Source organism: Lemur catta, chromosome 2, assembly GCF_020740605.2.
Source record: "Lemur catta isolate mLemCat1 chromosome 2, mLemCat1.pri, whole genome shotgun sequence".
NCBI classification, from domain to species: Eukaryota; Metazoa; Chordata; class Mammalia; order Primates; family Lemuridae; genus Lemur; species Lemur catta.
In genome coordinates, this window is record NC_059129.1 from 121239335 (window position 1) to 121263907 (window position 24573).

At 40.2% G+C, this 24573-nt stretch overlaps 1 protein-coding gene and 1 long non-coding RNA gene across 2 annotated transcripts in view; one reads left to right on the top strand and one right to left on the bottom strand.

Annotated features, from left to right (window-relative positions):
- Window positions 1-23464, bottom strand: part of LOC123633290 — an 83354-nt gene extending 59890 nt beyond the window's left edge. Inside the window, exons 1-2 of the long non-coding RNA XR_006733568.1 lie at window positions 23389-23464; window positions 8629-8752 (exon numbers count right to left, since the gene is read on the bottom strand). This is a non-coding gene — a long non-coding RNA (uncharacterized LOC123633290). The remainder of the gene's footprint in view (window positions 1-8628; window positions 8753-23388) is intronic.
- A 156-nt stretch (window positions 23465-23620) lies between these two features.
- TBPL1 (TATA-box binding protein like 1) overlaps window positions 23621-24573 on the top strand; it is a 31412-nt gene continuing 30459 nt past the window's right edge. The window contains exon 1 of the mRNA XM_045544402.1: window positions 23621-23822. The gene's annotated coding sequence lies outside the window, so the exon portion shown is untranslated. The remainder of the gene's footprint in view (window positions 23823-24573) is intronic.

Below are 24573 nucleotides of genomic sequence, written 5' to 3' on the forward strand. Positions count from 1 at the left end.
TAACACATATTTTAAAGCAACCATGATAAAAATGCTTCAATGAGGAATTACAAATATGCTTGAAACAAAACAAGACAATATAAAGCCTCAACAAAGAAACAAATTCTCAGCCAAGAAGAACAACAAGAAGAGAGGAGGAGGAGAGGGAGAGTAAGGAGGAAGGGAGGAAGAAGCTATTAAGAAGAACTAAATGGGAATTTTAGAACTGAAAAATACAGTAACCAAAATAAAAACCTCAGTGGATGAGCTCAATGGCAGAATGGAGGGAACAGAGAAAAGAATCAGTGAACTGGAAGAAATCCAGGCTGAGATATATTATAATTAGAATTCTGAAGACCAAAGACAAAAACCCTTGAAAGCCATCAGAGAAAAATGATACCTTACCTGTGTGGATAAAACAATTCAAATAACAATGAATTTATCATCAGAAACAATGGAAGCCAGAAAGAAGTGACACAATAATTTTTAGGTGTTGAAAGGAAAAAAAAATGTTAAGGCAGAATCCTATAATCAGAAAAAAATTTCTTTCAGGAATAAAGGGTAAGTCAAGACAATCTCAGATGAAGGAAAACTCAGAGAATTAAATTTTTAATTAGTAGTTTCCAGCAGACATACCTTTAAAAAATGGCTAAAGAAAGTTTTTTTTTTTTTTTTTTGAGACAGAGTCTCACTCTGTTACCCGGGCTAGAGTGCCGTGGTGTCAGTCTAGCTCACAGCAACCTCAAACTCCTGGGCTTAAGCGATCCTACTGCCTCAGCCTCCCGAGTAGGTGGGACTACAGGCATGCGCCACCATGCCCGGCTAATTTTTCTATATATATTTTAGCTGTCCATATAATTTCTTTCTATTTTTAGTAGAGACGGGGTCTCGTTCTTGCTCAGGCTGGTCTTGAACTCCTGAGCTCAAACAATCCGCCCGCCTTGGCCTCCCAGAGGGCTAGGATTACAGGCGTGAGCCACTGCACCCGGCCGAAGAAAGTTTTTAAATAGAAAGAAAATGATGGCAAGGTGCAGTGGCTCACGCTTATAATCCTAGCACTCTGGGAGGCTGAGGCGGGAGGATCACTTAAGGTCAAGAGTTCAAGACCAACCTGAGCAATAGCAAGACACCATCTCTACTAAAAAATAGAAAAAAAATTAGCTGGGCAACTAAAATAGAAATAATTAGCTGGCCATGGTGGCACGCTCCTGTAGTCCCAGCTACTCGGGAGGCTGAGGCAGGAGGATTGCTTGAGCCCAGAAGTTTGAGGTTGCTGTGAGCTAGGCTGATGCCACGGCACTCCAGCCCAAGCAACAGAGCAAGACTCTGTCTCAAAAAGAAAAAAGAAAGAAAGAAAGAAAGAAAATAATAAAACAAGAAACTTTGGAACAAGGTAAGGAAAAATGTGGGTAAATATAGGAGAATTTCATTCTTCTCTTGAGTTTTCTAAATCATATTTGACAGTTGAAGCAAAAATTACTATAACACTGTCAGATATGGTTCTAAATATAAGCAAAAAGAATGTTTAAGACAGACAATCATATTGCAGATGGGGAAGAGTAAATGAACATAAAGATCAGTGAGATTTTTTTTTAATTTTAAAGGATACAGTTGTTTTGTTACATGGTACCTTCTATAATGCTTAGAAGCAGTGAGATTTCTATATTTCACTTGAACTGATAAAATAATGCTAGTAGACTTCAATAATTATATATACACAGTAATGCCTAGAGAAACCACTAATAAAGCTATACAAAGAGATGCACCAAAAACACCATAGATAACAAAATGGAATTCTAAAATATCCAAGTAACCTATAGAAAGGCAGGAAAAAGAAAACAGAAACAAAAGACAAAAAATAAAAAATAAAATAAAATAAAATGGTAGACTTAAATCTGTTACATGTCAGTAATTACATTAAATGTAAGTGGTCCAAATACACCAATTAAAAGATAGACATTGGCACAGTGAATTTGAAAACCTGACTCCACTATACACTGTCTGCAGGAAACTCACTTTAAATAAAACAAGTCAGTAAAAGGATGGAAAAAGATATGCCATGCAAATTTAATCAAAAAAGCAAAAGTGACTCTAATTAATATAAAAGCATCTATTTCAGAGCACATAAATTTACCAGAGATCAAGAAGGACATTATATAACAGTAAAAGGGTCAACCCATCAAGAAAACATAGTAATCTTAAATGTGTATAAACCAACAACAGAACTGGGAAATGTGTGAAACAAAAACTGATAAAACTAAAAGGATAACTAAACAAATCCACAAGTATAGTTAAAGAATTATCATCCCTCACTCAATAAATGACAGGAAAACAAAGCAGAAAATAAGCAAGGATATAGAAGAATTTCAACCATAGGAATCAACATTTATAAAATATAATCAACATTTATAAAATTATCTACCCAACAACAGCAGAAAACACATGCTTTACAAGTGCCACTGAAACATATATCAGAAAAGACCACATCCTGGGCCATATAACAAATCTCAACAAATCTAAAAAATTAAAATCATATAGGGTATGTTTTTTCACCACAAAGGAATAAACTAGAAATTTTTAAAAAAAGAAGATAAAAGGAAAGTCACCAAACACTTGAAAATAAAACAACTCACTTAAAAATAATCTATAGGGCAATGAGGAATGAAAATAAAAAATATATTGAACTGTATAAAAATAAAAATATAGCATATGAAATTTTGTAGAACATAGCTAAAATAGTGAGAGAAAAACTTGTAGTACTAAATTCATATATTAAAAAAAAGAAAAGTCTCAAATCAACAGTCTAAGCTCCACCTCAAGAACCTAGAAAAAGAAGAGCAAAATAAACCCACAGCAAGCAGAATGAAGAAAATAATAAGACAAAAGAAGAAATTAATAAAATTTAAAGCAGAAAAATAAGAGAAAATCAATGAAACAAAGAGCTAGTTCTTTGAAAAGATCAATAGAATTAACAAATTTCTAGCAAAACTGACAATAAAAAAGAGAGAAGACACAAATTACCAATACCATGAATTAAGTAAGGGATGTAGCTACAGATTTTGCAGAAGTAAAAGAATAAAATGGGGAATACTATGCTCAACTCTACAGACACACAAATTTGACAACTTGGATGAAATGGTGAAAGATTGAATATTTCCCCTTCTAATATCAGGAACAAGGCTAGGATGTCAGATATCACCACTTTTATTCAACATAGTGCTAGAAGTGCTAGCCAGTGCAATAAGGCAAGAAAAAGAAAGAAAATGCATACAGATTGGAAAGGACAAAGTAAAACTATTCCTATTTACAGATGACACAATTGTCTATGTAGAAAATCCCAAACAATCTATAAACAAACAAAACTTATAGAACTAATAACTTCCCAGCTTCCAGAATTGTGAGAAATAAGTTTCTGTTGCTAAGCCACCAGTCTACAGGATTTTTGTTATAGCAGCCTGAATGGACTAAAACAACATCAAAAGCATAACCATAAAAGGAAACATTAATAAACTGGGTCTTATCAAAATTAAAATCTTTTGCTCTTTGAATGACCCTGCAAAAAGGATGAAAACACAAGCCACAGAGTGGAAGAAAATACAATTTACCCATGAACAACATGGGTTTGAACCTCACAGGTCCATTTATGTGGATTTTTTTAAATAAATACAGTCAGCCACCTATATTTATTTTTTTCAATGTATTCCAAAAACACAAACAAATTCCCATTAAAAATACAGTATTTGCATGACTTGAAAACCCTAGATACAGAGGACTGATTTTCGTGTTCGAGGGGCAGGTTTACAGGGATACTCAGGGACTTGAATAGGTGTGGATTTTGGTTTCAGGGATGGTCCTGCAACCAATCCCTGCAGATACTGAGGGATGACTGTATTCAAACCACCTATCCAACAAAATATTAGTATCTGGAATTTACTAATTTACTAAGAACTTTCAAAACTAAACCATAAACAGCAAACAATTCAATTAAAACACAATGTAAGAAGAGAAATGTAACCAAAGATATACAGATGGAAAATATGCACAAGAAAAGATATTCAACATTATTAGTCATTTGGGAAATGCAAATTAAAACCACATGAGCTATCACTACACACCTCTCAGAATGGCTAAAGTAAAACACAGTGACATAAAATGCCAGTGAATATGCAGAAAAATGAATCACTCATACATTCCTGGTGTGAATGTAAAATGTAACCCCTCTAGAAAACAGCTTGGTCATTTCTTCAAAAACTAAACACACAACTACCACACACTGGCAGACACTTAGAAAACAAAGACTTGTGTTCACACAAAAACCTATACATGAGTGCTTATAGAAGCTTTATTCATAATAGCCCCAAACTGGAAACACCCAGATCTTTCAACAGATGAATGGTTAAATAAACTCTGGTATATCCATACCATGAAATACTACTGAGCAGTAAAAAGGAACAAGCTATTAATACATAACAACCTAGATAAATCTACAGGGAATTATGCTAAGTGAAAAAGACAATCCCTAAAGTTTACATAACTTATGATTCTACTCATATAACATTCACAGGCAAAGAAGGGGTTGCTGTATTGGCTGGAGTGATTTGTCCAGATTACCAAGGGAAAATTGGGTTGTTACCATGCATAAAAGTAAAGAATATATAGAAGATACACTGGTGCATTTCTTAGCACAACCAATGCTCATTATTTGTGGTAGTTACATTCTATAAAGTAGTTGCAAGCACTGAATTAGCAAATATTGATCCTAAAATCCTAGGGGCATGTGTATACATTTCATATTTATGCAAACATATTTCACATAGATTACAATCTTAAGTCTTAAAAACAACTTATCCTAGTAGATTCTATTCTATTTTACAAAAGTGAAAATGCTACAACTATCACAAAAAGTTTCTTTAAAAAGCAAAAGGAAGCTTGAGAAGTGTTATGTGACTTGCCTGAGGCTGCTCCACTAACAGGTGTCACGACTGGAATTCAAATCTCATCTGACTGTCCCCAGAGCTGGAGCTTCTTGCACTACACTGCACTGTCCCCCACTGGCTCCGTCCTCTGGACACCTCTGTATGAAAACTGAGACAAGAAGGCAGAACATCTCCTTGTTCTTAACCTCAGCTGGGACAGGCCCTGTGGCAGTCGACTCAAATTTTTTTCTACTCTTTGCATGTCCTTGAATGACCACGAAAGCCTGCATTTCAGACTTGACTAGCCAGCCCCCATAATCACGTAAGCCAACTCCTCGCAATAAATCTCTTAATGTATTTCTCCTACTGGTTCTGCTTCTCTGGCTGAACCTTGACTGATGTATAAGGCAGAAGAGAATTAAAGCTGCAGACAGAATTAAGCTTACAAATCAGCTGTAGCTGACTTTAAGACAGAGCAATTGTCCTGGACCAGCCAGGCAAGCCCAGTGCAATCACAAGGGTGCTGCTATGTCTGGCAGAAGAATCTGTCAGACTCAGCCAATCAGCCATTTCTGGCTTTGAAGACAGAATGAGGCCACAGCCAAAATGCTGGCAACCTTTAGGAGCTGGACAAGACGGAAACAGACTCTTCCCTAGAGCTCTCAGAAAGAATGCAGTCCTGCTGACACCTTGATTTTAGCCCAGTGAAACTAATTTCAAACTTCTGACTTCCAGAACTGTAAGATAATAAATTCATATTGTTTTGAGCCATTAAGTTTGTGGTGATTTTCAACAGCAGCAAAAGGAAGTTAATACACCAAATCTAGGAAAGCTGTTTTAAAATTTTCTTAGAATAAAAGAGTGAAAAAAATACATGTAGTGCATAAATATATATATTTTATATGTATTTAAGTAAATATATAAATTTAGTTTATAAAAATGTATACACTTATATACATTTTAATATAAAAATTATGGCATTGACTTCATTTATGCTTTATAAAAGAAATTCAGGGAAGAAAAGTATCATTAGGATTAGCCTTTGTGTAAGAGAATGTTCATATTGAACTTTCTGCTGAGACAGCACGCTGTAACAGATGTAAGATTTAAGACAGAGACCCTTATGAAGAATTTATAGAGAAAACGTTTCAAAAATGGGCTGCATGACCTTTGAGCTTTTCAACCAAATCAAGAATATAAAAGGAACCAGTGAGCGTGGAGAGAAAGAAGATTTTTGTGAGAATATCTTTGGAAGAAGATACTGTGTTTGGTATGGGGCTGAGCTGTGAGTCCCATCCCAATCTCATCCCAAGGACCTGCCACCTCGCAGGGAAGGGGAGGTTCCCCTGGGTTGACTCCTCCCTGAGGCTGCAGAGGCTCACTTCCTCTGTGGCAGAGCCAGGAGAGGGATACTGTGCTGGGATCTATGACAGTCACAGGCCAAATAACGACATTTCAATCAAAGATGGACTGCATATATGACACTGGTCCCATAAGATTATAATGCCATAATTTTACTATACACAATTACTGACCATTGTGTTACAATTGCCTACAGTATTCTGTACAGTAATATACTGTACAGGTTTGTAGCCTGGGAGCAATAGGCTATACCATATAGCCTAGGTGTACAGTAGGCTGTACCATCTAGGTCTTTGTAAGTGCTATGATGTTAGCACAATGACAAAATTGCCTAACGACACATTTCTCAGAATGGATCCCCATCACTAAGCAATGCATGATTACATATTCCCAGTGCTTATCACCCACAGGAGGGAGAGCCAGCACCAGGTCACCTAAGGCCCAGTCCAAGCAGACCACCTGGAGAGGCAGAGGGACCCAAGCAGAATGATAAAGTCCACAGATAGAGCCTCAAGTTGCTACCTGAAGTAGAGATGCATCTGCTTGGAACAAGGGACAGTGCCCACAAGAGAAAGGTTGGCTCTAAACATCCTCAGGTCCAGAGCATGTGGAGCTAAATTAACAATACCCCGTTCTTATAACATCTTGCCTTTCCCCTTACAAGTCTTCAGACCTGCCCCTTCCTGTGTCAACTTTTGGGGATGAGAAACTGGCAGGGTGAGGGGTAGAGAAGGAGAAAAAAATAGGGGAGAGACTGAGATGAAGCCAGCTACACGTTTCTTTTCTCCTTCTAGCCTCAGCAAATCTGTGCTGGTGAGTTGACGTTCAACACATAATATATTAACAGTTTGGAATTTCTATTAATATCTTGTGGCACTTTCTAATTACTGAATTCAGACTCTGTGACACTTAGAATTGTCTACTTTCTAAGAATTAGCACAAAAAGTATGGGACCTGCCAAATTTTCATTCAGGGGAATAAGAATATCTTTCCCCACTGAACTCTTTTCAAAGAAGCAATAAGAGATAAACAAATGTTTGTATTACATCAGCCTATCAGTTATATTTGTTACAGGGGCTTTCCACTCCTCACAGCACATTCCAGTCGCACTGGAAAATCAACACTAACACCTTCTCCCTACGTGATCCTCCATCTCTGTTGGCACACACAGACTGCTCTCCTCTCTTCTATCCACCCATGCAGGATCGCTTGTATTCTTCCTTTACGTAGTTTTATACATCCATTCCTTCCTTTCCAATTCCCCAACCCTAGTGGCTTTATCATCAGTCCAAACTGCCTCCCATGTTGGTTACTATAATAGCTTTCTCATTAGTGTTTTTGCTTAGATCTTAGGGGCACGCCCCAATTCTATCTGTTCTCCACCAAAGCCAAATGTTCATGAAAACATGACATCTCTCCATGTCTCTTTGCCTGGTCTTCAAGGCCTTCTATGATCTGACTCTACTTCCTTCCCAACACTATTCCTACTTTTACCCTATCCGATATGTTCGTTCCAGATACATGGTTACACCTCTGCATCTTTTCCTTCTGCCTGGAATATTCCCATGATTGTGGCTATATTTCAGTTTTGTAAAATCCCATCCTTCCTTCAGGGTCCAACTCAAATGCCAACTCCTCCACAGAGGTTTTCTCAGTCACCTCAGTGGGAAGGTGTAAGCTGCCCTGTGAACAAGGTGGATTCTAGGATGGCACAAATCAGCCAATTAAATCAACCCACAACTGGAAGAGGCAGAACATTTGCAGGCTCCCATCAATATTTATTTGACTGTTCAGTGAAATTTCAACATCTGAGCCAAAGATGGATTGATAAAGGGGACATGATCCACATAAAGAAACAAAATCTCCATTATTTATTCTGAATTTCCCAGAAAGATGAGAAACAGGAAATTTGGTCACAAGAAAGGTACTTTAATGGTATAAAGCACCATTCACCGGGTTTTCATCTTTGCAGTCACTGCCCAATCCAAGGGCAGAAACCATACTATAATTTGAACAAGTTAAATTTAAAAGTTAAGGACAGTAGCAGATTAACTATAAAGGGAGAACCTCAGGGCTTATCAAGTATACCCACCAAGGGAACAAACTTGGAAGAGAGGCTCCCTTCCCCAGGCTGGGATTCAGACCTCACTGGGGAAGCCCACTGGACAGAGGAGAGGCTCCCGGCTTGATTCAGACCAGAGCTGGCCCATGGCTGCTCCGAACAAAAACAAGCAAACTAGGAATTTCAGCGGGAACTGGCAAGCAGAAAACCTCTGGGTGCAGGCAGTTAGAGGCCGGCAAGCTGGGAACCAATGGCTCAGAATTTGCCCTCTTATATTTAAGGGAAAGCCACACACAAGAGGTGCCATACCTAAGAAGTCATTGTAAAGATGTCCGAGGAGACGCTGGGTGATCTCCACAGGGGAGGTGCTGTGTTCTGGCCACCAGATGCCGCTGGCTGCCACACCTGCTGCAGGAGCCGGGTCTGCAAAAGCCTGCAGAGAAAAGCACAGTGGGTGAATCAGAAAGAGGAAACCCTTCCTCTTGCAGTGTCCCTCTAGCGCCCTCTACTGATAAAGCTTAACATCATGCCAACTGCAAAGGACAGATGCGTATAGGGTCCAACTCCAGAACAGTGGATTTTCAGCCGAACAGGCAATCAATCAAGTGTGGATTTGGAGCTGAGGGACAACGAATTGATAATTGGAACACTACCAAACCATTTTATTCCGGTGCTTTTATTTTTCTATTCATCAAACAAAATGGATTTTTCAATCAACTTCCCAGGTTCCTAAATCCCAGAGTTTCTCTAGACACCACTATTTACCACCACTACCACCACCACCACCACCATCAAAGAACTCCGAGGGAACAAACAACATTAATTGAGACTTGCTCTAGGTTGGGTGTTTGCATATCTTACCTCCCTGGTAAGGGATAATATAATGAGCACTGTACTTTTGGTAAGCAAGGTAAAAGTACTTTGCTACTACTCTTGTTCGTGTTTTACATATGAGGAAACTGAAGCTCAAAGACAAGCACAGCTAGTAAGTGATGAATCTAAAAACCTGAACTTAGGACCATTTGACTGGAAAATCGGTGCTCTATTCACTAACTCGGGCTGAATTTCTCACCAAGAGACTAATTTTGTTAATAATGTGATAAATTCCAGGTTCTAGGCTGACAATGTGGTGACTGAACTAAGGTCCTACCTTTGAGAAATCCTGCTGACATTCAACTGTTACTTTTGGATGACATGTCTTTTCTGTGAGTGTCTAAAACATATAATAGAAGTTAAGTTTTTCTCTGTGACTGTTGATAATTTCCTTGTGAGAATGCTTAGAGTCTGGTTGTGTACACATCTCTAGTGCTGGGTTATTCTAGCAGCCTAACTTTTGTGGAGTACTGAGCACTGCCAGGCACTGTGCTAAGTGCTGTGCCTGCCTTTTCTTGTGTAATGCTTGTCACAACCCAGTGAATGGACATTTTTATCCTAGTTTCCAGATGAGGAAACTGAAGACTAGAGAGATTAAATAACTTGACCAAAGTCATCATCTGAGTGGTGGCACTGGAGTTGGAATCTAAATAGGTCTGACTCAGCTTCTTGCGGTACCATGAGGCCAGGCCCATCTGGTCACCCTTTGCTTCCCCTCTGTTGTATAATTTTCTTTCTTTCAAATATTCTATATTTTTAAGATTTAAAAATATAAAATAGCTGGGCATGGTGGTATGTACCCATAGTCTCAGCTACTTGGAAAGCTGAGGCGGGAAGATCACGTGAGCCTAGGAGTTCAAGGCCAGCATGGGCAGCACAGCAAGACCCCATCTCTTAAAAAATAAAATGAAATATATGCTAAAATGAGGTGATATAAGCTATATATTTTTCAGCTACTTTCAATTAATAAAGGAAACTGCTCCTTTAAGATTATTAGGCTGTTTTAAGAATGTTAAGCTGCTTTCTTGGGAGCAGCCGATTTGTAACCCTTTCAGATTATCGGGGGAAGAGCCACTGATGTGGTGCCCCCTGCCCATTCTCATTGATTCCACATGAAGTAGGGCAGACATATGGGCACATGCCATGAGCAATCTTCAACCATGTAGGACAAGGATGCAACTGATACAGTATTTTTAGTGGGCTTATTTTTCATTGCCTTTCTTCTTCCCCTGAATCCACTTGCTAGAAGCAACATATCCACAGAGTGGCCTCTACGAAACTCAAGTAGTGAAGTCCCTTGTGCTCCAAAATAGATCTCAGTGTGCATTTCTGTGACATGCAAACTAGAATAGGACTTATGTAACCACTGAAAGAAGAGTCGATTTAGATATTTAATACTTCAATATTTCCTTCACTTAGCATCCATTAAATTCTGTTTAAATCATCTCATTTATATCACATGACTATCATGCCAAAATTATCTGATTGTGAAAAAAGATAGGAACAAAAAATAAATTTTAAGAATTTCATATCCTCTACTACTATTTTACTTAATTTTATTTTATAAAAAATTATCCTTATCTAGGCCTATTTTTATTTTTATTCATTTACTTTTCCTGGCACTCAATGGCTGTGTGGCATAGCCCTATTTTTAGATAAAAGTATATTCCTAAGGGCTTTCTATAGACCTCTCAATCTGTGGACATCCGTCAATTATAAAATCTTCCTGGAATTTAACACAGCTCCATGGCTAAGTCTAACAGCTGTGCCAGAAATTCCTAATGTAGCTTAAAGAGGATTTGGAGTTCTTGTAAATTTCACTGAGTCGTGATAACAATTACAAAAAGTTGGCAATTTCTGTTACGATGAATAGAAATTTACCCTGCATCATTTTCCCAATTCTCACACTTCACTTCTTTGCATAACCCCTTCTTTTCTGTACCACACCACACGGTGGCAGCCTTGTTTTTCATTTGCTCTTCGGCAGTTTCACAGCTGGGATGTTTATTGTTACTGAGTAGGTTTTGGGTTTGAGAAGAAAGAAAAGCAAAAACCTCAGCAACCAAAGGATGGAGAACCACGTTCTTGAGAAAACTAATAGGAACAATAGTGTGGGCCTTTGTTTCCCTATTTCTAAAACAGAATCAGATGATCTCTAAAGTCCCTTCTAGCTGTAACTTATGATTCCAAAACTGACTTAACACTGAACCTGAACCTACTAAGACTGGGCTTAGAAGTCAGAAGAGGCTGGTAGGACGAAGCCTTCATGAACAAGCCCAAGAAGCACACTCCAGAGATCAGTGGAGTGGTAAGGAATGGTGTGAAGTGAGGATGGTCCCAGCACTTTCCAAATGGAAGGTATGAAAATAACAAGCTCAAAGATTATGACAAGTTATAAATGAGTTAGAAAACACTGGTTGTATGTTGTTATGTGTGTTTAATTTCCATACCCCAAAAAATGTGCTAAAATTACTCCTTATGCGTAAAACTACCATCTAAGAGGAAAACTATTAATAGAAAGAAACAACTCCTAATGAAAGCAACTCTAATAGCTGCTTAGAGGTAAAGTACAAAACCACCCCCATCCAACTGAGGCATAGTTTCAGGTTGAAAAACCAGTACTGATTAGTAATACTGTAACTCCTCTGAAGAAAAAAAAAGTTAACAGAAAAGGTAGCAGTCTGCATGGTGTCTAAAAAAGGCAAGACAGAGAAAAAGAATTGTATTTATTTGTCTTCTGCAGCACTGTTCAGGAGAGAAAGTTTTGTTCACTTTGCATATAGATTTGGTCCATTTGAGGTGTGTGTACTTTAGAAAAAAAAAAAACAACTCTGCCCAACGCTTTCTATTCCCTGTCTCAGTTAATCTTCAGAAGCAACCCTATGTGTTGTTGGTATCTCTACAAAGATGAGCAAAAATTTTAGGTTGAGTAGCTTGTCCAAGTGGCAGGACAATAATTCGAACTTGCTTTGCCTAATTCCAAATTGGACAAGTTACTCAACCTAAAATTTTTGCTCATCTTTGTAGAGATACCAACAACACATAGGGTTGCTTCTGAAGATTAACTGAGACAGGGAATAGAAAGCGTTGAGCAGAGTTTTTGGCATGTAGTAGATACCCAACAAATGGCAGATATTGCTACCAATAAACAATCACTGTTGAAGTTTCATTAGTTTTGACAGATATTATTAATTGATTTTACTGAGTTTTCCAAACAATACCATCATCTACAAATAGAAATCATTTAACTCTGCCTTTATTGCTGTTCTTTCTTTTTCTTGTCTCACTATATTAGCTAGAACAAGAAAAAATAATGGTGATAAATGAAATTTTTGTCTTAGTTTTACTTTAATGAATGTACTGCTAGTGCAGGCTTGACAAATAATCCAACAGAGAAGACATCACAAACGATCAAAAGTCTAACTTCTTACCTATTGCATCCCCCTACATCCCACCAAAAGTAAAACCATCCTGATCTTTGTGTTTATAATTATAATATCTTCCTTTTCTTCTCTTTTCTTTTTTTAAAGAAACAAGGTCGTGCTCTGTCACCCAGGCTGGAGTGCAGCAGCGTCATCATAGCTCACTGCAGCCTCCTGAGTAGCTGGGACTACAGGCAGAACCCACCAGACCTGGCTAATTTTTAAAACATTTTTTTAGAGAAGGGGGTCTCACTATATTGCTCAGGCTGGTCTTGAACTCCTGGCCTCAAGTCAAAAACCCTCCCCCCCTCCCTTGGCCTCCTGTAGTGAAATAAATAAATAAATAAATTTGACTACACACATGCGGGTAACAGTACTTGAAAGTGTATTTATAGGAATAATTTGAATCCTAATTATCCTACCCTAATAGGAATCTACCTTCTTACAGGGAGATTGCTTTGTTTCTGCTCTGCAGCTAGTAACTCTATCGGTCTGAGAGCACCTTAATCTAAGTTCAAAGCTTCAAATTCCCTGGCCCACTAAGGTGAAGGAGACAACCACAAGAAGACTTGTTTACTTCAGGAACATTCTTACCCCGAGGATATAGCCCTTTTATGTCGCACCGCACCGTATTGTCAGGAGGGCCTCCTGTCCAACTTCCCACTTTGTGCCATCCCTGGATGATTGCAGTACCCTTCACTTAGTGAACACATCAAAGTGAAATTTCAAATTCTCAGCACTGGCAAATGCTCACAGATCATAAACACCTTCTAAAGCTCATTGACCTTTCTTGGCTCTTCTTTGTTCTTAATTTTGGTTTTATATAATAGTTTCTTACTCTCTTTTCAGTATTTGCTTCGAAGAAAGGCTTTTTGATTTTTGTCTCAGCATTTTAATTTTCATCAGGAGGAGTGGTAAATTATCATAATCCAGGGTCCATTCCTTTCCTCCTGAGTCACTTTTGCTAAATCATTTTTTTAAAGAAATTTTCCATTTCCTCAAGATGTTCAAATACTTCGGCACAAAGTTGTTCACAGTGTTCTCTTTTTTTATCTTTTCAGTCTTTGCTACATCTGAAGTTAGGACTCCCTTTTTTCATTCCTAATTGTTTTTTTGGGCTTTATTTCTTGTTTTTCTTGGTTAGACTCACCCAAAGTTTATCTATTAATATTTTATTACCTTTAAAAAATATTAATAGAATCCTTCCTATTTTCTATTTCATTAATTTCTGTCTTCATCATGTAGTTTTTCTGCTTTCTTGGAGTTTCTTGTGCTTTTTTTCCTCTACCTTCTTAAATTGGATATTTAACCGATGAATTTTCAGACTTTCCTCTTTAAAGCAAATAACTGGCTTATTAATTGTGTTAATTAAATCTTCTCTATCTTGCTAACTTTTATGTGCTTTATTCAGAGAGATTTATTGGCATATTCACTCTGGTATAAATTTGCCAGTTTTTCATCCTGTATCTATTAATTTTTGCTTTCATTTTGCCTGATATTAATACAGTTATTAGTTTTTATGGTTAGTATTTTCCTGGAATCCTTTCAATTTTTTAACTTTCCATCTTTCCATTCTTTAAATACAAGGACTCTTTTGGATATAATAGAGTTTATTTTTGTTTAATTTTTTTTTTTTTTTTGGCCCACCAGAAAAATTTTTGTCTTTTAACTGGGAAGCTCAGTATACTTGTACACAAAATACAGTTGAATTATTTTCATCCATTATCATATTTTCTGTATTTCTGAGGGTGAATTTAATCCATTTACTTGTATTATGGTTACTGAAAATTTAGAACTTGTTTCCACTCTCTTATGTTTCTCCTATTCACCTTACCTTTTCTATGTTTCTTTTTTTTATCTTCTCTTGACTTTATATAGAATTTAATCATTCATTTTTTATTTCCTTTTTTGCCTTCCACGAGATGGAAATTAATACATTCTATTTTTGTTCTCTGGTGATAGTATTAATAGTAGTCTTAGAACTCTTATTTAACAACTAGATCTAAAATTAATCATATCTTAACTCCTCTTTCAAACAATACAAGTCTTAAGGACACTTACATAGACCGCTATCCTCTTTCTCCAAGTTAATTGTGTTATTAAGTATGTATGCATGATGTCTCCAGAGTAGAAATAAAGTGGATAACTTTCCCACCACTAGAGAGTGAAATGCATTTTCTTGTTCTTTGCTACCCCCCCCCCCCCGCCGAGATGGGGGTCTCCTTATGTTGTCCAGGGTAGTCTCCAACTCCTGAACTCAAGTAATCCTCCCACCTCAGCCTCCTGAGTAGCCGGGATTACAGGCATGCATGGAACAATTTTCAAAATAATGTTTATATTTACCTTTGTTTTATCTTACTTATAAATTGAATTATTTTTTTAAATGATCAAATGAACTTAGGTTTCAAGAAGGTAGCTAAAAACACGTATTTACTTCCTTAACCTTTCAAAACTCATATTAACAGAAGAAATATAAACATAAAAATTAATTCACAGCAGCAGTGAAAACCAGTCTGTAGGGCCACCAGAAGACTAACACAGTGGAGAATTTCTGGATCTATCAAGTAGATGTCACGTACAGTATAATTCTAAGGAAGGAAGTAGATTGACGGGAATAAGAGAGTTAAAGGAGACTTCACTGTGTGTGTGTGTGTGTGTGTGTGTGTGTGTGTGTGTGTGTATGGTCTGAATTTCTACAAAGAAAATATATTCATATATAATCATTTCTAAATTAATTATGTGGATAATGGATAAGATTTCACAATAAAACCTAACAGAACTAAGGATCTTGAAACTCATACATTTGACAAATCTCATAAAGAGCTTCTCCAAAAGGGAGCTAAGATCAGAGACAACTGGGATCTGTAACCCATGTGGAATTTACTTTTGTTATGAAATAAAGAACTGATTATATATATATATATATATATATGTTGCAAATTGACCACACCATTTATTGATAGCTTATCTCTTTCCAACAGAATTGAAATGTTACCTTTATCATTTGCTAGATTTCTTTAAATATATGGATCTATATTTTCTATTCTTTTCTACTCATATTTTTGTCCATTCCTGTCCCAATACTACACTGTACTAATTATTAATGTTTTTCAGTGTATTTTTATATCTGACAATGCTATTGTTCTTTTTTTGCAAAAGTTTCTATGTTATGCTCTTGCATTTTCTTTTCCAGATGAAATTTAGAATCTGAATGATTTCATAAAAATCATCATGGGCTATTAATTGTATAACATTAAATTTATGGACACATTTAAGGAGAATTGACATCTTTATACTATTGAGCATTTCCATCCAGTTTTACACTTGCTTCTCTTTTCCCTCCATGTTTTGTCTCTGCTTCTTTCTCCACATCAGCTTTGTTATCTGCTAGTGAATGTTGTCCTCTTTCTCACTGTGCTATGTTAGCTATTGCTTTCCATTCATATCCTCCCAGTTTCAGTACCAGAAAAGGAAATTGCTCTTTTTCCCAGCTGCACCTCAATAAATCCTGGGGTAGGATATTCTTTGGTCTGCCTTGGTCACATACTTTCTTCCCAAACAATCACAGTGGCCAGGAAGGTGGGGTAATAAGCCAATGAGAAAAAATGAACCACACAGTAATTTGGGTAGAGACAGTAATGTAAAGAATATTAAACTATAACAGGGGATTGAAGTACTGAGAGAATGACTAGGAAGAAACAAAGAAAACTCTAAAGAACATAGGAATAGCACACATAAGGAGAAGGCACTACCCCTCGGGCTGAGATGGAGCACCCAAGGAAGAGCTTCTTCCCATCGGCCCTCCCTCTACACATCACCATGGCTGAGCTCCAGACATTATCAGAGAGGGCAGACCAGGAATCAGTGAGTGATGTGGAATCTATGATGCTTCACAGAGGGAATTCACTGCAAATTCACTCTCCAGGTGCTGGGGAAAGCAGTTCACAGGGAGATGTCTCGCTGGAGGCTCTCTCACCTGACCTCGCGGAGGCTGGGGGGGGCATTGCTGCAGTAGTTGAGAACTGAAGGAGCTGCATGTGTTGCAGTAGTCAGACGCTAGAGAAGCTGCCCATAATGCAGCAGCCACATGCACTTCAGGAACCTACTTGACCACTCAGCTTTGCATGTGCCTTTCTGCAACAAAGCACTGCTATCTTTCCATGTAATTAGATACAGCTCTCTTTCTTACAAGTGAGGTTCACCCTTTCCCCAAAATGAGGAGACAGAGAGTCCTAAGAGTCATTGTATTCATCATTGGCTATAGAAATCAATCCTCAAATTCATTCACAATTGCACAAAATATTCTGTTACCTAAAGAAAAATTGTAAAGTTAATTTCTGTGAAGAGTTGCATTGTGGCCTCAAAAAGATCTTTGTAAGTCCTAAACCCCAGGACCTGTGATTGGGACCTTATTTAAAAATAGGGTCTTTGCAGATGTAATTAAATCTTGAGATGAAATCATCCTGGATTGAAGGTGGACCCTGAATCCAATGCCTGGTGTCCCTATAAGACAAAGAAGAGGGGGATGTGAGACACATGGACACTCAGAAGAGAGAATGATGTACAGACAGAGGCAGAGATTGGAGTGATGCATCATAAGCCAAGGAATGCCAAGGATTGCCAGCAGCCACCAGAACCTAGAAGAAAGGCATGGAACACCCTTCCCTCCCTCAGAGCTTCTGAAAGGAACCAACCCTGCTGACACCTTAATTCCAGACTTATAGACTCTAGAACTGTGCGAGAATATGTTTCTGTTGTTTTAAGCCACCAAGTGTGTGGTACTTTGTTGGAGCAGCCCTAGTAAACTAGTACAACTGCCAACAACTTGAATCTAAAATAAAAATGAGAAGTTGTGAAAAGAAGAAAGTGGTTAGTAAATGCATATAAACACATGCATATAACAAGCCAATAGAAAATATGCAAAGATACTTCAGGCCTGATTTCTGTCATTGTTCACAAGGCAATAATTGATATTTATGGTTTCCTCTTCCTCTACTCAGTGTTTCCCCTGCCCTAAGCCAGAACCTCAGCTAGTTGGAATTCTTTATTTGGTGGAGTGACCCAAATCTTTATTTCCAAAGAGTCCAAGCCTCAAATGCCCTACCTTTTTTCAGTTGCGGTCATTTTTCATTAACCTTAATATTGGACATGGAAGTACTAATAGGATCCCCAGAGAATCCCCTGGGTTCCAGGCTGTCCTCCTTACCTTGTGATTGTATAGAAGCAAGCCAATAGCCAATTTCCTCTTTGTAATCAGGATCAATCACTCCAGCCAGTAGATTAGCTCCTATTTTTGACTTTTGCTTCAGTGGTATAAAGAACCCCAAATGGCCTGGTGGTAGTCTCATTGTACAATTTAGTGGAACCATTGTTGCATCTCCTAATGGAAGCACTCTCCCCTTAGACACAAGGTCTCTAAGTCAGCAGCAAAGTTTCCAGGTAAGGAAGGAAAAATTCCGAGAGTAGGTTACTAGGTGACATTGTGAGAGGAGCCACTCTCACTGCCACACTTTGATTCAAATGTATTAAATATTTTGGCTATGGAAAAGACAGTAACATACAATGGTCTCTGAGTCAAAACATATCAAGTAACACAGAATCCCATTTTTCCATGGTATTGTCTCCCAGCTGGGACCATAACGGAGTCTTCAGTAAGCATTTCACCATTCAGTTAAGCCAGCTGCTTCCAAGTGATGTTGTATGTGGTAAGCCCAGTTAATTCTACTGGCGTAGGTCCATTGCTGCACTTCCTTTGCAGTGAAATGAGTTCCCCAATCAGATGCAATGTTGAGTAGAATGCACTGATGGTAGATAAGGCATTTTGTGAGTTCACACATAGAGGTGCTGGCAAAAGCATCATAAGTAATAAAGGCAAATCCATTTCAAAATACGCAATTATTCCAATGAAGATGAATCTTTGCTCCCTTTATGATGGAAGAAGTCCAATGTAATTAACCTTCCACCAGATGGCTGGTTCGTTGGCCCTGGGAGTAGTGCCATGTCAGGGACTTAAAGTTGTTCTCTGCTCTTGACAGATTAAACACTTGGCAGTAGTGTCAGCAAAGTAAGCCTGGGCAACGGAAAGTCTACATTGGTGAGCACAGGCATAGCCTCCATCCCTACCATCATAGCCACTTTGCTCATGGGTCCATTGAGCAAGCACCTGGGTGGCTGGGAAAAGATGCTGACTGACATCCACTGAGTGTGCCATTTTGTCCAGCTGACTATTGAGTCTCTTCTGCAGTATATACCTTTAATATATCAGATGTATTCAGATAGGACACAACTATCTTCACAGTTTGTACACATTAGAGGAAGTCCGTCATATACCTCTTTCGCACACTTCCTTGTCATCTATTTGCCAATCCCATTCCTTCCAAGTCACTGACCATCTGGAAAAACCATTAGTCATTAGTGACTGGCCTTTCTGGTCATCTCTCACTCCAGACATGCCAGACAAACAAATATAATGTCTTAATAATGCCCATTTGGAGAAGTTTCCTTCATCACTGTCCTTCAGATCCTGAGGAGGGCTTGGAAAGCCAGCTCTGCTGCAAAAGGTGCATTCTAGAGAGGCTCCCCTGCTACAGGAGACTGTCGGGGGAGCACACTGGAACCTGGAAGGAAACCTTGTCCTATTTGGATGTTTCTCTAGCATTCTGTATGACAGAACTTAACATTGTGATCGCTAGCAAAACAAGACTATTTAAAAGGCCAGATCCATCTTCCCAGAGCAGGCATAAAGAGTGAATTTGGAACTGAAAGGTAACAAATCAATTACAGCACAGGTACCATACAGTTGGCCTAGCTCAAATTAGAAACCCACCTTCCTATCAATCACTGTGGCTACTGAACCTCCCATTTGGACCCTCATTGGATTGGGGATAGGCAGAGAGGAGGAGTAGTTCTTCAAAATAAGGGAAAAAAGTACTCTTCCCAAAAGAAGAGAGAAGTAGGCTAACAAAATAAAGATGTTCCCCACATTTCACTCTTTGGCTGCCCTTGAATTTGCATACACACACACACACACACACACACACACGAACACACACTGTTTTCTTTGTATCTATAGTTCTTCTTAACATAAATCAGCTATCCCATATGCAACTGCAAATGTACTCAATCCCTCCCCAGTGGGAGGAGAAAACTCAATGTCACATCCAGCTACTGAATCCAGCCCCAAGTTCAGGGTGTTTGAATGCTCTCAAGCTTAATCAGGTCCCGATGTGACTAAATAACGAATAATGAATTTATCCCCAATGCACAAATATACAATAAATGAGGAGGAAATGGGATAATCAACACTAAAGAGAAAAGGCAAAAAGGAAAAGCAACATACAACGGCTGTGAGCACATACCATATTCTGCTGGACAAGAGTAATAAGTGTAAGAAGGATTTCATTTCTCCAGCACAGAATCAAGATCAGCCAATCCAAGGACCAGGATTTCCCTTTTCTCAAAGATCCTGACTTAGAGGTGCAGTGAGAAGAAATCTCCAGGGACTACCCTGGCCGCCTAATTCATCTTTCAACCAGGAATGGAGACGGGGACATTGCCTTTAAGATAGCACAACAGTAGGTACCTTTTGCTAGGTTGAGGAGTTTCTGGCAATACCTTAAAGCTTTGCTTGGCTGCCAGTCAATGGCATTCAGGGAAATCCATTAGCTTGGTATCAGAACTCTCACTGTGATATGAGCTTTGAATATGGACCCTGCCCTTCCTGTTCCTATCTCTTGGAAACTAGCCTGGCAACTCCATCAATCTCCCTAAATCTTAGTTCAACGGCTTTAGTCATAGATTCTCTCTGGGGGTGGGGTGAGAATAAGGCGGGGTATGAAGCCAGGTTATAGTAACAGACTCCATCCCTTGGGTTGTATACCACTAAATTTGGGTAATGGGGGATATTACCTTTTTCAATTGGTAAGAGGGAATAGCAGAAGATATTTAGGAAGAGTTCTAAAGAATGAAGCATCCCCAACTCCACTGATCTCCTGGGTCTCTGCATTCCTAGTTAGTATATTAACTTTATGTGGGCCAGAAAATGTACTTATTTCAATTGGCAGAGTAGACAGTATGTGATCCTTAGTAGTATAGGATAACTAAACCACTTGCAGAAAGGACTCCTCTTAACAACGCTGTATAGTTTACACCCCTTCATTCCCTATCTCTTTCAGAAAGGCCATGCTGACCTACAGTTTGTCTTTCTCATAGCACTAAGGGAAGCAAGAAGTAGCCAACATATTCCAATAGCCTATTTTTTTTTGTTGTTGTTGTTAGTCAGGTTCCCTAGCTGGAACCTTGTTTGGCATAACAAATAATCTACCAGCGTCTTTCAAACTCTTTGGTGAAGGATCAATTTTGTTTGTTTGTTTTTAGTTACCAACTCATAGCAGACAAACATCTTCATATATAAAAGCCCACATGCTTAGATGTCACTGTTATATCAAATTATTAAAAGTTACAAAATACTCCTCTCAATTCCTATATCTATTTCATTGCTGACTAGTACAGCTGGCAGGCTGGCTTTGGTCTCTACATGACATTTTCAGTAGCATTGACATAACCAATAAAGCTTACTATTTTCCCAGCCTGGGTTAGATGCCTCCTCACCGTCCCTACCACATTTTGACTACATTTTAGGGTCAACAATTGCAATTCCCCATTTCTAGGTATCAATTTCTGTATTAAAGAGTCTTGGTTCATAACATGTACTGCATATTCTAATCTTAGCTGACACCTGAGTAACTGGGTACATTACAAAGCAGTGAAGCCCATGGATTTGTTTCATCATCTTACTTCTTTCAATGTGAAGTGAATTCCTTGGTCAGAGGAATAGTGTATTCCTAGGGATAATGTGATAGTATATAAGCAATCAATAAGTTCATTTTAAATGGAGAATGGTGCTTGCAGCAAAACCAAATTCAATTCCAGAATGAAGAATATTGCAGTGAGGCAAACTATTGAATGACCCATGAAAAAAAGGAGTCCAAAGTAATTGACATGCTTGATTCCAGGTATCTTGCCTCATAAGGACCTTAGAATTGGTCACCCTTGCTGTAAAATTGACTTTTTAGCAGCAGCAGTAGCCACTGGAAAGAGTATTTCCCCTGCTATTTCCTTGGTAAATCAGACCATGTAACTCTCCAGCTTGAAATTCCACTTTCCCTAACACTTGGAAGAAAATCCAAACTCCTTCTATGGTCTACAAGACACGAAGTTTCAAGGCCTTAATTTTTCTCCAACTTCAGCTCTTCTGTTGCTGTGTTTCCTGATGCCCTAGTCATGCTAACACCCCAGCACAGCAAGCACTCGGCATATCCTGTCCCCCCTGCCTGGAACACTCTATGCACACCCTTCCCACTCACATTCCTTTTAGAGATAAGCTGAAATGTTACCTTTTAAATGCCCTCTTCCCACTACCACACAGACGTTAACCCAGCTTCTTGTTCATTTTCTCCGTTACATCTGACATAGCTATAATTATTTAATATTCCTTGAAAAATAAATTAGTATAGAAAATGAAACAAGTTCTATCATTCTACAGAGCTTTCAAATGCTTCCATATTTTTCAGAACGCTCACAGTGGGAAGTGAAAGATCAAGAGGCATCCCTGAAGACCCTGTAAATATTAATAATTAAATACCCACAGCGTTGCACACTCCCAAATCCCCCAGAATTCAGCCTAAGCCTTCTCTTTCAAAAGGGCAGCGGCATTTTCATTTTTAATCCTCGATTCACACCCATCAGAAGCCAGGCACCCACGACCTGCCTCGCGCGTGGTCTTTTAATAATTAAATCGGGGCTACCATTGACCTCAGCCAGGGCCAGAGGCTACCGGCTGCAGCCGAGCTCCGGAGCAGAGGCCGGCGCGAGCCTGGGCGCGGGGTCGGGGGCGCCGCGGGGTTCCGCGCGGCGTGGCGCTCCCGGGACGGTTACTCGACTCCCGCGGGCAGCGCCTCCCAGGCCACCCCTGGAGGGGTCCCAAGGGCCCCAGCGCCGCAGTTCAAACTGGCGAGGGGCCGCCCCTCGGGGTCCCCGGATCATTCCAGGGCTGCGTGGTCGCAGTCCCCAGACGCCCAGCGTCCCTGGGAGCGCCCCCTCCCCCGAGCTGCCGCTTCTCCTGCCCGGAGCCCCAGTCCTGAACTGCGGCCGCCGTCTTCCACCTTCCCCCGTGCTGGATCCGTCTACCCGGCATAAAAGCCTCCGAAGTGCCTCCCGGCCCCCGAGGGAGCATCCCGACCGCAAGACCCAAGACGTGTAAGGAATATCAAGGGGTCAAACGAGAGAAGTGACCTCAGCTCCCTGCGTTATCCACCCACCTATCCGTCTGTCGTTCGCACCTTGTCTACCCTCCTATCCATCCCTCCTTCCATCCGTCACCTATTATCCCCTATTGCTCCAAGATTAGCATTCGAATTCCTTAGAGTTTTATCGCGACACCGCAAATGAACCTATTTATTTTGACTGAAAAAGCGAAGTGGGACTTTTTCAGACAGAAAATAAGTCTCATTAAGTCGTTAAGGACTAGATTTACCAACTATATTATATGGGGAGCCTTTTGTATAAATTGAATGACCTAGGGAAAAAGTTCTAAGGTTTCGACAAAAAAATTAAAAGTCCGTTTACATTCTGTGCGCCAGAAATTACGCACACATATTTAGATATCAACTAAAATTATACAAGGGACACACGGTTTTTCCAGAACATTTTCAAGCGGTTCTCAAGCAAAAAAAATCTAGCCCAACGCCCTTTAGCGCCACCCCCGCCTACTCACACCGGCCGGGCCAATCCAGTGGGCACTGGGGGCCTGACTTGGAGATCAGGACGGGGGAAGGGAGGTAGGGTGGAGGTGGGGCGGGGCAAGTGATGGGAGCAGTGAGAGCCGGAAGTGCGCGGCTAGCGAGGAACCCAGGAGCGTCCTGTCCGGTGGCGCTCTAGCCTCCGCGCGCTGTCTCTATGATCCCCCGCGTCTTGTCTATTTATTGTCGCCGGGAAGCAGCGGCCGCCTCGTACCCGGAACAACAAAGCACGAAAGACGGAGCCCGAGCCTCGGGGGCTCCTAGCAACGGGCCGGGGCGGGAGTTCCATGGAGACTGGGGAGCGCGCTCGCCTCATCATCATCCTTGTCCTCCAGCTTATCCTTCGCTTCCGACGCCACCGGCAGCAGAGCTGCCGCCGGGTCCTCTGCCGCCGCCGCCTCTTCCCACGGTAACCCCGTAGGCGACCCGGGGCGGGGGGAGCGCTGGCGACTAAGCGGCCTGAGTGCCGGGTGAGGGCTTCTGGGCGCGGGGCAGCCGTGTGCGGAGCCGGGGATGTGCTGGGGGTGGGCGGTGCGGGGGCGGGTGACGTGAGGACGCGAGCTGAGGTGGAGGAACCTGGTCCGGTGGCCGAGGGCGGGTTCGTTTCGTAGGAGGACATGGTGATAGTTGGGGATCCCACTAGGGATAACGGGGTGGGGGTGGGGCGTCTCTGCCTGGGAGCATTATCCGGCCGGGTGGTAGGGTAAGAAAAGTGGGGTTAGCTTTCGTGTAAGCCAGCACTGGGAAATACAGGGGACAGTCCCCATATGTCTAGGAGCCATCACCCAGGGAAAGAGGACCATGCAGAGGTGCTAGACGTGCGTTGCTTCCCAGAAAACTTCAGCGGCCTCTGCCGCGGCGGGAAGGCTCTCAAACAGCGGCTTCGTCGGCTCCTGGTTCTGGCAATGCCAACAGCCCCGCTTTATTCTAGTATTATTATTATTTTTGACTAAAATTAGGCTTGACGAAGAAGGACGTGGAAACGAGGAAGAGAAAATGAATTGTGGGTAGAGTTAAGGAGGGATGAGAGTCGGGATAAGTGCTTAAAAATAGCTAATAAGAGCCCTAAAAGTAAATCTGATAGGGAATGACGGTTTTAAAAAATCCTGCTGCCGAGATGTGCATCTGCACGCTCTGTCAGTGTACTCATTGCATTAAGC